Source organism: Simochromis diagramma, unplaced genomic scaffold (genome assembly GCF_900408965.1).
Source record: "Simochromis diagramma unplaced genomic scaffold, fSimDia1.1 OVJJ01000334.1, whole genome shotgun sequence".
Lineage (NCBI taxonomy): Eukaryota > Metazoa > Chordata > Actinopteri > Cichliformes > Cichlidae > Simochromis > Simochromis diagramma.
In genome coordinates this window covers 7220037-7232486 of record NW_024386764.1, presented here as the reverse complement: position 1 = coordinate 7232486, position 12450 = coordinate 7220037, and the positions used below count along the sequence as shown (strand labels likewise).

At 44.9% G+C, this 12450-nt stretch overlaps 1 long non-coding RNA gene across 1 annotated transcript; it reads left to right on the top strand.

The window, feature by feature from the left end:
* The first annotated feature begins 10794 nt into the window (after positions 1 to 10794).
* Positions 10795 to 12056, top strand: LOC120735095. Its single transcript, XR_005696176.1, has 2 exons — positions 10795 to 11029; positions 11654 to 12056. It is a non-coding gene; the product is annotated as an uncharacterized LOC120735095 (long non-coding RNA).
* The last annotated feature ends 394 nt before the right edge of the window (positions 12057 to 12450 follow it).

Here is a 12450-nt window from a genome sequence, read left to right as displayed (position 1 = left end):
TGACCTTCGTTATTATGTCCATAAAGATTTGTAACAATTAGAAATATACCTTCGCTCTTCAAGACTGCAGTTAACCAATGACCCCCACTATCAGCTTTATATGTTATAATCTCCCCTGGGAACTTATTAAAACAAATCGCCACACCTCCAGATCTGTTAGATCCATGACTGAAAAGAATCTTGTCTCCCCACTGATTAGCCCAAAAGGTAACATCGGCATCCACAGAGTGAGTTTCTTGTTAAAACAGACAGTGACATTTTTGCCCCTTGCAAAATAAAAAAAAGTGCCTTTCTCTTAACAATTTCCTTCAAACCCCGAACGTTTAATGAATCAAAAGAAATTTTTGAGTGAACCATAACAAGAATATGCTAAGAAAATAACTTTTTTTAAAAAAAAAGAAAAGAAAAAAAATATAAATATGAGTTTAAATTGTAACACTTGTCACCAACTCAGTGACTAATAACCTTTAACTTTAAGTAGAACTCTTTTGTCCCATTAATAATATTCCACTGTATACAGTCTTACATCAAGTCTTTCATTCAACGTCAATGATCCTCCGTCCTTCGATGTATCCATGAGGACCCCGGAAAAAGGCCCGTTTCCCAGCCCGTCTGGCTTGTTCAATTTGCGGCCACAGCCGCCTCCTCTCTTCCCAGTCTTCCCGCGGCAGTACCTCAGCGAAGTGGAAACCCCCGTTCTTACAGACAGCCGAATCTTTGGTGCGACGCCAAATCTCCTATTTCACGTGTCTCAGAGCAAACAGAATGATGATATGTCGGACCTTGTTCTCAATCTTCTTCCCAACTCTATGCACCACATCCACAGATTCTTCAAGCTTTGATATCATATCAGGTGCGATCTTGCCAAGAATTCCAATAACCAGCGATCTGACATCTTCATCTCTTTTCTCTTCTAATCCTTTAATCCGGAGGCACCACCTCATTTTGTACCTTTCTTGCTCTCTCACTCTCTCCTTGAGATCGTAGTTATCTTTGGTCAACTGCTCGTTTCGTCTCTCCAACTCTTTAACCTGTTGTTTACATTCTTTCACCTCCTCCGAGTTGAACTGAACCACTTTGGCAAGGCTGGCTAGCATCGTACTAGCTTGCTTGCATTGCACACTCAGGTCAGCTAGCTGCTCGTCCACTCTTTTTTCAAGGTTTAGAATCGCTTTTAATATAGTAGCATTGGAGACTTCGTCACTTTCACTTATCTCTGCTGACTTAGCTTTCTTTTCTGCAGGCTTCTTACAAGGTGTAGATGGAACCGAATCGTTGCCCCGTTCCCTTTTGCTCATCGCTGCTACGTCCATTGCTACGTAGTCATGATCCTTTCCTTCTCTGCTGTCTTCCCTTCCATCACATGGCGATGTTGTTTCTTGTTTTTTGAGGTCGAGTTTGAATTTAGCAGGTTTAACTATACTTGGGGCAGTCATTTTACTACTTTCGAGTGGAAACAATAACACTAGACGTGAAAGTAGTGATGTTTTACTGCCGGTTGCAACAGAAAATTAAACATTCTCACTTTTTCACGTGGTATTGTAACCCAATGTTAATTTGGTTATCTGATATTGTGTGATATTCAGTATATATGTATATATGTATATTGGGTGTTCAGTTATAAAATGTTTTTCAATGATTTTGAGGTTTTTTTTATTGCTATTGGTTTGCGGCTGCTTTACGACACTCGAATGTGGTAGTACATCCTAGCGGGAGGGGCTATGAGGTCACGTGGCTTGTAGCTGTGCCAGAGAGCAAGCTTGAGTGAGCTAGCGGGGAATATCTCCTTCTGCAGTAGCCTTAAAAAAAGACTATCCGGTTGTTCAGTGATGACGCGACGAATCCTACTTCCGGGCCTAAAGTAGTCTGCGTTTAATATGGCTTTTGTGTTGTTAACATGTTTAATGTTATGTATTTTCTTCTATTTGATCTCAAAAAGCTCCTAAAACAGTCAGTGATCACTGTTGACCTCCCTCAGCTTTTATTACCGCTAATCATTTATTTAAGCTCAGTTTTTAAAACTGTTGAAATCACCCAATTCTTTGAATCTTTGGGCTGAAGGAAGGACAATACTCGGTGTATAAATGCTCAATCAACAATCATTTATTTCCATACAATTCAACACAAAGAGCATTAAGACGTCCGGACGGGAGAGAGATGCAACCAGAGGGTCAGGCACATGTCTCTCGAAATGGTGGCGATTTTCACAGACTTTTATAGCTTCTGACAGCCCCCACCTAGTCATAAAAGCTACATCTTCACATGTTTTTCTACTTCTTAGCGAGACTGGTTCCTGACCTTGCCTCCCTGTCTTTCTACAAAGGTGGGGGTATAGAATGTGACTTATCTCTTCTGGCCTAGACACAGAGTCTCCTTTCTCCTCATGATTCAGCAATAAAACATGCCAGGAACACACAGTGTGAGACAGTCACAGCAGATCAAGGATACAGAGTGATGCACATTTAACTAATAAACTAATATGTGAATATGTTCTGTTAACTCAAAAGTATAATGAGAACTAGACTACATACACAGCACACCATCTGAACTAAAGGATAATATATGTTCTACAGCTGTTAACATAATTCAACTACCTTGACTAGGATCATAAAATAACATATGTTTTACTCATAATCTTCACAAAACCTTAGGATGTAGCTACAGCCCATCCCATGCAGCAGTATATGAATGACTAACCTCGTATTGTGGATGGATTATCTCAGTTGTTCTCCTGGCTGAAGTTTGGTCCTTTTACAGCATCCTGCCATGCGATTACATTTGTTCCTGACCACCGAGAACACTCACGTTAACTTTTATCGAGTGGAAAAAAAAGTTAGCTTGTTTATATTATGCTAACATAGCTGTGTCGCTAGCGGTCACGTAGCACATCATTATATACCAGCTAGCCAAACTTCAGTAACCCTACAAACGTCGCTAACTCCGTTAAATGTCATAAATTCCGTTTTCATGGATCCCTGGATGTTAAACTCAATTGTTACACCTGGTAGAGCAGAATGCTGATCATTTTATTAAAGTTGAAAGACTTTAGACAGTTTTTCAACTCTCAGTAATGCCATAGTGATCGTTTGATATATGGACCTGCAGCGGAGTTTAGGTCCAGACACAGCTAGTGACGTCAGACTGAACAATCGGATTGTTCGTTCTCCTGCCAGGTAAAAATCTGTTTCGTATGTATATTATACTATTCCATGTGTTAGCTATGATGTGATATGTAGTAATGGTTATTAAGGTGCTAATCGGTAATCGGGGATAAGCTAGCAAGCTCGGCAATTAGCCGCCATGCTAAGCGGACGTTGGTAGCCACGTTCGTATGTCACTGTGGGGTTATGAGCTCACGTGGCTTGTAGCTGTGCCAGAGAGCAAGCTTGGGTGAGCTAGCGGGGAATATCTCCTTCTGCAGTAGCCTTAAAAAAAGACTATTGTTCGTTCTCCTGCCAGACGCCTTGCTGCGTGCTGCCTTACTGCTGTAGTGTTTCGCTGGTGCCATTAAAGAACAAGCGGCTCCTAATAAATTGTCCTATGCTGTTATCCATATTGCTTCACTCATTCTTTGGTGAGTAGACGGATTGGTTACAACTAAAAGTAGTAGGAAAAATTGGCGCCCGAACATGGACTGGAGCGCATCACTAACGTTATCCTGATTCACAGACATCTGCGAATTCATCTACTGCTTTGCAGAGAGAGACTATGGAGTTTTGTGACAGGTATGGTTTTGATCCAGAGTACAGTGTTTTGTTAAAAGGGGCTAAAGCCAAGATTAAACTACAAGAGGTGCAAAGAGCATTCGCTTTGCTGGATCACGTTGTCAAAATTCAACAAATAGATAGTGTCAGGGAGACTATTTTGTGTCAGTTCACTGAGTCCATTACCCCAATGCTCTTAGATGGAGAACATTCAGCAGATGGGGAGTGTTGGGAGGTTATTCAGATAGATGAGTACTGTCCTCCGGGACCTGACAGTTTTCACCTGGCGCATGATGTGGTCCTCCTTGCTCGAGCAATTGATGATGTGACTGCTAGTTTCAGAGAACAAGTAAACGAACTGGCATTAGCATATAATGTGAGCCCCATGACTTTAAATCAGGCTGCAGTGAGCCACATGTGTGGGAAAAATGATACATATAAGGGGTTAGCTACCTCAACTCCTGCCTTGGGAGTTAAAGCTCAGTCCACATCCGGTCCCAGGTCATCTGCCGCCTGTGAAGATAGCCATGCGCCCAAGGCTAAACAGGCACTTAATGCGGACTCCCTGCTTGTTGATCCTGTGCCAGCGGAGATTCAGAGAGTTATCGTGGAGCACATTGTAAAACATGACTCGCCCATGCACACTCCCTCTGCTTTTGAGCTCCGCTCATTTTCAGGAAATTCTCCAAAACCCCCTAATGAGGTAGAGTACAGGGTATGGCGACTTAGAGCTAAACAGGTACTAAATGACTCTACCCTTTCCGAAGGGCAGCAGCGCCATGTTTTTCTCGATAGCTTGGCTAGCCCTGCTTTGAATGTGGCCCTTTCTATTGGGTCTCAAGCACCACCAAAAGACTACCTCGATGAGCTCAACAAGGCTTATGGCAATGTCACTGGAGGTGAAGAGCTGTATATCCAGTACCTAGAGACTCATCAGAATAGTGGAGAAAAGGCATCTGATTACTTGCGCCGACTCCAGACGTTGCTGCAGGAGGTTGTTGACGGTAACGGCATACCTAGAAGTGATTTCTATGTTCAGCTACTAAAGCAGTTCCTCAGAGGTTGCTGGGATGACTCTCTAATTGCCACTCTGCATCTAAAAGAAATAGTGGGATCTGCCCATCATGTTATTCCCACTTTCTCAGAGCTGCTTTTTAAAATCAGAATGCATGAGAAAGAGAGTCAATTAAAAGAAATGCGCAGGAGACGTTACATGAGCGGCACCTCAACTAAAGTGCAGGCTCGAACACTCGTAGCCACAGATGACGGCAGGCCTTCTGGCACACCTCCCACAGCTCTGGATGCTTGTACCAGAGAGCAACTGGAGGAAAGAATCAGGCAGCTAGAAGCAGAGCTAATGAACAGCTCATCTGCAGCAAATTCTCAGTCTCCCAAAAGTGATAAAACTAGGCAGAAGCTATCGCACAGAACCAAATTCCACAATCCAGCTCCACCAACTCCTGCTAGGCTACCTGGTGATCATAAAAGGGTTGGGAAATATTGCTATAATTGTGGGGAGGATTCACATATGCTGCCACAATGTTCAAACCCAACCAATGCCATATTAGTGCAAAAGAAATTGTGTGAAAGGCACAGTGCTGGGCAAAGCCAGTGTTCAATGGCTCAACGACAGAATAGTCCACAGTCCAACTTGCCTTTAAACCAGTAGGAGCTCCTGCTGTGGAACGAGCAGGAGCTGATGGTCAGAGCAGTTCCAAGTCTTCAAGCCAGTGCATGTACGAAGCCCCAGCTCCAACGGTGCCTTCCCAGTTTCCCCAGGGTCTAATTGGGGAGCCTTGTGATGGCTTAGCATGGTTAGATCAAGTTCCGTGTCGGTGTTTAATTGACACCGGGTCCCAAGTGTCAATAATATCGGAGTCATTCTATTCTCGCTATCTTTCTCATAGAGAACTGTTCTCTATAAAAGAGGTACTAGACATCGAAGGTGCGGCTGGACAAAAGGTACCATATGTGGGGTACATTGAGGCTAAAGTTCAGTTCCCTGAAAGTGCTTGTGGCACAGACGAGTGTTTCAACATCCTAGCATTAGTTAGTCCAGATCAATCATACAATGATAAGTTTTCTCTTCTTCTGGGCACAAATGTGTTAGGTCCCATGATACAAGACTGTCAAAAAAAGGGTGGAGCAAAGTTCCTGCAGACTCTACCCATTGACACCAACTGGGTCATGGCATATACCGAATGTTTCAAACAGGCTGACCCCCAAGCAGACGAGGTCAAAGCCCTCCGTGTTGCACTCTCCAGCAAGGTACCGGTGCATTTGAAACCAGGTGAGGTGTATACTTTGAAACCCATCTGCCACACTAAACCTGGGAGCGATAAATTTCAGGCTCTTATGTGTAGCTCGGAGGACACACCCACACCAGGGGGGCTTATCATCTATGACCAGATAGTTGATGTAAAACCTATGTCCCACTGTAAGTTTAAAGTTGCGGTCAAAAATGCCTCTCGGCGGGGCATCACACTGTATCCTGGGACAGCTATTGCTGAGTGCTCCCCCATTGATTGGGCAGTTCCCGTTGCACTCTCTGATCTGAACCCCCAGCCCAAAGATGCTCCTCTGCAGGCACATTCCCTGCTACAGTGGGGCAAAAAAGTATTTAGTCAGCCACCGATTGTGCAAGTTCCCCCACCTAAAATGATGACAGAGGTCAGTAATTTGCACCAGAGGTACACTTCAACTGTGAGAGACAGAATGTGAAAAAAAAATCCATGAATCCACATGGTAGGATTTGTAAAGAATTTATTCGTAAATCAGGGTGGAAAATAAGTATTTGGTCAATAACAAAAATACAACTCAATACTTTGTAACATAACCTTTGTTGGCAATTACAGAGGTCAAACGTTTACTATAGGTCTTTACCAGGTTTGCACACACAGTAGCTGGTATTTTGGCCCATTCCTCCATGCAGATCTTCTCGAGAGCAGTGATGTTTTGGGGCTGTCGCCGAGCAACACGGACTTTCAACTCCCGCCACAGATTTTCTATGGGGTTGCGGTCTGGAGACTGGCTAGGCCACTCCAGGACTTTCAAATGCTTCTTACGGAGCCACTCCTTTGTTGCCCGGGCGGTGTGTTTTGGATCATTGTCATGTTGGAAGACCCAGCCTCGTTTCATCTTCAAAGTTCTCACTGATGGAAGGAGGTTTTGGCTCAAAATCTCACGATACATGGCCCCATTCATTCTGTCCTTAACACGGATCAGTCGTCCTGTCCCCTTGGCAGAAGAACAGCCCCATAGCATGATGTTTCCACCCCCATGCTTCACAGTAGGTATGGTGTTCTTGGGATGCAACTCAGTATTGTTCTTCCTCCAAACACGACGAGTTGAGTTTATACCAAAAAGTTCTACTTTGGTTTCATCTGACCACATGACATTCTCCCAATCCTCTGCTGTATCATCCATGTGCTCTCTGGCAAACTTCAGACGGGCCTGGACATGCACTGGCTTCAGCAGCGGAACACGTCTGGCACTGCGGGATTTGATTCCCTGCCGTTGTAGTGTGTTACTGATGGTGACCTTTGTTACTTTGGTCCCAGCTCTCTGCAGGTCATTCACCAGGTCCCCCCGTGTGGTTCTGGGATCTTTGCTCACCGTTCTCATGATCATTTTGACCCCACGGGATGAGATCTTGCGTGGAGCCCCAGATCGAGGGAGATTATCAGTGGTCTTGTATGTCTTCCATTTTCTGATGATTGCTCCCACAGTTGATTTTTTCACACCAAGCTGCTTGCCTATTGTAGATTCACTCTTCCCAGTCTGGTGCAGGTCTACAATACTTTTCCTGGTGTCCTTCGAAAGCTCTTTGGTCTTGGCCATGGCGGCGTTTGGAGTCTGACTGTTTGAGGCTGTGGACAGGTGTCTTTTATACAGTTGATGAGTTTAAACAGGTGCCATTCATACAGGTAACGAGTGGGGGACAGAAAAGCTTCTTACAGAAGACGTTACAGGTCTGTGAGAGCCAGAGATTTTCCTTGTTTGAGGTGACCAAATACTTATTTTCCACCCTAATTTACGAATAAATTCTTTACAAATCCTACCATGTGAATTCATGGATTTTTTTTTCCACATTCTGTCTCTCACAGTTGAAGTGTACCTCTGGTGCAAATTACTGACCTCTGTCATCATTTTAAGTGGGGGAACTTGCACAATCGGTGGCTGACTAAATACTTTTTTGCCCCACTGTAACTTCTCATAGCGAGGACGGTAGCCAATCTGCTGTGCCTCTTGGCCTTGATTTTGGGGACAGCCCGATATCACCACAATTTAAAGAGCACATACAGGCTAGAATTGTCAAAGAAGCATCAGATGCTTTCTCGAAACATGATCTTGACGTTGGTAGTGTGACGGGGGTCAGTCATCGCATTCAGTTAGAACCTCATGTCCCATTCAAAGAGCGGACAAGACGTGTTTCACCCGCTGATTTCAATGACTTGAAAAGACACCTCCAAGACCTTTTGGCAGCAGGCATTATAGAGGAGTCACATAGCCCCTATGCCTCTCCAGTAGTGCTTGTTAGGAAAAAGAATGGGGAACTGCGAATGGTTGTAGATTATCGGAGACTAAACAACCTCACCAAAAAGGACGCATACCCATTGCCTCGTATAGAGGAGACGTTCACTCTGCTCTCTGGTTCAAAATGGTTCACTGTTTTAGATCTTAAACGCGGGTACTATCAACTTGAAGTTGAGCCATGTGATCGACCCAAGACAGCATTTACAACGCCGTTTGGAACATGGCAATTTCGGAGGATGCCTCAAGGCTTGACTAACTCCCCTGCCACGTTTCAACGGACCATGGAGAAAGTGATGGAGGGAATTCACCTCCAGGAGGTTGTTGCATTTCTAGATGACCTCATAATCTTCTCCAACTCACTGGAAGAGCATGAAGAGCGGGTGATGAAGGTCCTTAAGCGCATTGCTGAGTTTGGTCTGAAGTTATCCCCTTCTAAATGCAAGTTCTTCCAAACCTCTGTGAAATATCTGGGGTATGTAATATCTGCCCAGGGGATCCAGCCTGACCCAGACAAATTTACTGCTGTGAAAGACTGGCCATGCCCACAAACTGCCAAAGAGCTTCGGTCATTCCTAGGTTTCACGGGGTATTACAGGCGGTTTGTGAGGGATTATTCTTGCATTGTCAGGCCTCTTAATGACTTGTTAAAGGGAGAACTAGCCCCCAGGCATAAAGGCCAAAAACATTGGCCACGAACAAAGTCACCCTCACTCGGGGCAAAATGGACCCCTGCCTGCCAGGCTGCTTTTGGCCTTATTGTTGAAAAACTGATTTCAGCACCTGTTCTGGCTTTCACCAACTGGCAGCTCCCGTACGTACTACACACAGATGCAAGTATGTCAGGCCTGGGGGCAGCATTGTATCAGGTTCAAGACGGCCAGACTCGAGTAGTAGCTTATGCTAGTCGTGGCCTCTCCAAAAGCGAAAAGAATTACCCTGTACATAAATTAGAATTTCTCGCCCTCAAGTGGGCAGTAAGAGAGACGTTCCATGATTATTTGTATGGGGCTAATTTCAAGGTGCTGACTGATAACAACCCTTTGACATATGTGTTGACCAGTGCGAAGCTTGATGCTACAAGTCACAGATGGCTTGCTGCTCTGTCGCTTTACAACTTTGACATACACTACAAATCTGGCCAACATAACACTGATGCTGACGGGCTCTCTAGGAGGCCTCATGGACCCTCAGAGGAGGACGAGGAGTCCCTGGAGACAGACAGAAGAATCTCCAGCATGCTGGAATGTGCTAGCTTGTCCCCTGAGGAGTTTAAAGTTCTCGATGGGGAGGCAATGAGTACTGTGTGTAAGCGTCATAGTGTCAATGTCAACACGATCTTAGGTGAAGGCACACAGACAGTCGACACTGTAATCCCTGCCGTGGAAACACTCTTGTGCAATGACAGTGCGGTTCCTGATGACCTTGAGGATCCGGTCCCCATACCTGGCCAGTCAGCCCTACCAGGAATGTCTATGGTGGACTGGTATCAGTTACAGAGAAATGACAGCTCTTTAGCCCGCATCATAGGCATTTTAGAGACTGGGGATGAGACTTTTGACAGAAAGTCTGAGGAACCTGAGGTGGTTCTGTTTTTACGGGAGAAATCCAAGTTACTTCTAGTTGAGGGGGTGCTATACCGTAGAGTTTTTGATCAAAAGGGGGAGGCCTTCCATCAACTTGTCATCCCTGATAGCCATCGAGAGAGAGCCTTCCAAGGTGTTCATGACGAGACAGGTCACATGGGTATTGAGAGAACCTTAGAACTGGCTAGAGCGAGGTTTTACTGGCCAAAAATGGCTAGCTACATTGAGAACAAATGTAAAACATGTGAGAGGTGTGTGAAACGAAAGGCACGAGTGCAGAAAGCCTCTAAACTTGTCAACATCAAAGTCAGTGGTCCCCTTGAGTTAGTGTGCATAGATTTTCTGACAATAGAACCCGATTCGAGAGACACCAGGAACATCCTAGTACTGACTGATCATTTTACAAAATATGCACAGGCATATCCCACAAGAGATCAGACAGCGAAAACGGTGTCCACAGTGTTATGGGAGAACTTCACTGCTTCCCTGTGGGTTCCTACCGGTTAACCTACAATGTGACAGTCAGGATGTGCTAACCAGTTCGGTTCAACCTCTCGTGAGAGCAGATGCAGGGAGCAACACAGAAGAAACTCAGCTGAAGGAGGAGTTTGGGCAAGATGAGGAAATAAACTTTACATCCAGCCAATTTCCTGACAATGACTTGTTGGCGGATCAAAGGGATGTTCTGGGAGAACAGGAGGCGTCCCAGCCACAGTATCCTCTGAATCCTGGGGCACCTGAATTCATTCTAGATCTGACAGGATCGGAGACAGCAAACGCTGAGGAGGTGTTCAGCCCAGCCCCAACATGTGGTAGGCCACAAAGGAGGAGAGTGCCACCGGCTTACCTCAGTGACTATCAGGTCGGCTACAAAGTCGATTGTAAGCATCACAGTTTCAATGCGCCGATGACACTTGCATTGCTCAATAACTTTCCTGTCATTACAGCAACAGATTGCTAGGTTAGTGCAATCTCTGTCAGGTGATAGTGACGGGGACGTCACACTTTAAGCAGGGGTGGATGTAACCCAGTGTTAATTTGGTTATCTGATATTGTGTGATATTCAGTATATATGTATATATGTATATTGGGTGTTCAGTTATAAAATGTTCTTCAATGATTTTGAGTTTTTTTTATTGCTATTGGTTTGCGACTGCTTTACGACAGTCGAATGTGGTAGTACATCCTAGCGGGAGGGGCTATGAGGTCACGTGGCTTGTAGCTGTGCCAGAGAGCAAGCTTGGGTGAGCTAGCGGGGAATATCTCCTTCTGCAGTAGCCTTCAAAAAGGGCGATCGTGGCTCAAGAGTTGGGAGTTCGCCTTGTAATTGGAAGGTTGCCGGTTCGAGCCCCGGCTTGGACAGTCTCGGTCGTTGTGTCCTTGGGCAAGACACTTCACCCGTTGCCTACTGGTGGTGGTCAGAGGGCCTGGTGGTGCCAGTGTCCGGCAGCCTCGCCTCTGTCAGTGCACCCCAGGGTGGCTGTGGCTACAATGTAGCTTGCCATCACCAGTGTGTGAATGTGTGTGTGAATGGGTGGATGACTGGATATGTAAAGCGCTTTGGGGTCCTTAGGGACTAGTAAAGTGCTATATAAATACAGGCCATTTACCATTTACAATAAAAAACGACTATTGTTCGTTTTCCTGCCAGGTAAAAATCTGTTTCGTATGTATATTATACTATTCCATGTGTTATCTATGATGTGATGTGTAGTAATGGTTATTAAGGTGCTAATTGCTAATCGGGGATAAGCTAGCAAGCTCGACAATTAGCCGCCATGCTAAGCGGACGTTGGTAGCCAAGTTCGTATGTCACTGTGGGGTTATGAGCTCACGTGGCTTGTAGCTGTGCCAGAGAGCAAGCTTGGGTGAGCTAGCGGGGAATATCTCCTTCTGCAGTAGCCTTAAAAAAAGACTATTGTTCGTTCTCCTGCCAGACGCCTTGCTGCTGTGCTGCCTCGCTGCTGTGCTGTTTCGCTGGTGCCATTAAAGGACAAGCGGCTGCCATCCATTCATCCATCCAGACCTTGATTATTTGGACCGAAGTACTCACACACACGCCCGCACTCAGTGCCATACACTCTTTATTTTGCTGGCCAGCTAACACCATTGGTTTTTTTTGTTTTGTTTTGTTTGCATTCACAAAGACTATCCAAAGACATTTTGGTTATTGTCAAATAGACACTCTCTGATTACGGACTGAGGAGGTTGTGGTGTTACAACCCCAGGACTGCGAAAAAAGACTCTTTACATAATATATTCACTTGTCTCCTGGTTAGAAGTGGCTATTGATGAAAATATTTTTTTCTTTTCTTCTTCTTGTCTTTGTTTACATTGTATCCCAGAGAAGTTTTAAGTTGTTCAGGTTGAAACATTTGCACTTAGAGTCGGTTAAGTTTCCTTTGATGTATCAGTGTCAAGCTGATGTTTAAGAGGGTATGTTAAGGACAGATGTGCTCCAGTCCATCAATCCTTTAAAGTGCTGGACACCGATGGTAAATTGCCATCAGACCCTAAGTAAATTGTCCTATGCTGTTATCCATATTGCTTCACTCATTCTTTGGTGAGTAGGCGTATTGGTTACAGTATCACATGGGATGAGACGTTTCGCCTAGGAAGAGGATAAT